Genomic DNA, 1,326 nt, shown 5'->3' with positions numbered 1-1,326 from the left:
TCAGAGTTTCCGCGGGGGCTGCCCACGCCTTCCCCGGCCGCGCGGCGGGCGGAACACGCGGAACGAAAAGCTGGGCGCCGGCCGTGGATTCCAACAGCCCCCGCCCCGAGGGCTCACGATCGAGTCATTCATTCCGGGAGTGTTTGGGGAGCGTCCCCGGCGCACGGGCGCTGAGCCAAGAATCGAACAAGTCCCTAGGCTCCTGAGAGCTGACAGTCTAAGAGGAGAGGCAAGGAAAATGAGTAAAAATAAATAATACAGTGCTAGGTACTGAATCCATACGCGCGACGCAGAGCCACAGGTTTTTATCTAACCTACGTTCGAATACCCCCGAGGACTGGTTAAATCACAGTCTGAGAGCAAACATCTCTGTGCAACATCTTCAAACTTTTTAGCTCCTGAGCCCTCTGAAACGATTTTGTACATCTTCCTACATCCACATGTTTAAAGTGACATCCACATTTTTTTCCAGCCTCATATTTTACGACTGTCACACTTTTTTAAATGTAGTCAACCAATGAATCCTGAATTCCATACGGATTTAATACCCACCAATATCTTTTAAATACAGTCTCGTTTATACTTCGGCAATTTCCATCCTTTATTCTCTGGAGTTCATTTACATTTTACATCTCCAGAATTTTATCCTAATATTTTATATTTGAACTGTTTTATTGTTCATCTTATATATTTCCTGTATACATCCATATACACAAAAAATGTGTATCGAAATTGAAATTCAAGGTTCTTTCTAAATCTCCTGAGATCATAACACTGTTAACACTTATTTCAACTGATCAAAACAAATATATTTCAAATATTTACAAATAGATATTAAACCCAAAAGTTGCCAATGCATCTTGCAGAGATGGAATTGAATATTTTTTTTAAAGCTAGATTATTATCAGTGGACGAGTATTTCTAGAATGAAAATGAGATGCTTCCATTCAGTTCAGTTCAGTCCAGTCGCTCAGTCATGTCCGACTCTTTGCGACCCCATGATTCGCAGCAGGCCAGGCCTCCCAGTCCATCACCATCTCCTGGAGTTCACTCAAACTCATGTCCATCTAGTCGGTGATGCCATCCAGCCATCTCATCCTCTGTTGTCCCCTTTTCCTCCTGCCCCCAATCCCTCCCAGCATCAGAGTCTTTTCCAATGAGTCAACTCTTCGCATGAGGTGGCCAAAGCACTGGAGTTTCAGCTTAAGCATGAGTCCTTCCAAAGAACACCCAAGGCTGATCTCCTTTAGAATGGACTGGTTGGATCTCCTTGCAGTCCAAGGGACTCTCAAGAGTCTTCTCCAACACCACAGTTGAAAAGCATCA

The sequence above is a fragment of the Bison bison genome, unplaced genomic scaffold (genome assembly GCF_000754665.1).
Source record: "Bison bison bison isolate TAMUID 2011002044 unplaced genomic scaffold, Bison_UMD1.0 scf7180017864370, whole genome shotgun sequence".
In the NCBI taxonomy this organism is placed as follows: Eukaryota; Metazoa; Chordata; class Mammalia; order Artiodactyla; family Bovidae; genus Bison; species Bison bison.
This window is presented reverse-complemented; position numbering follows the sequence as displayed.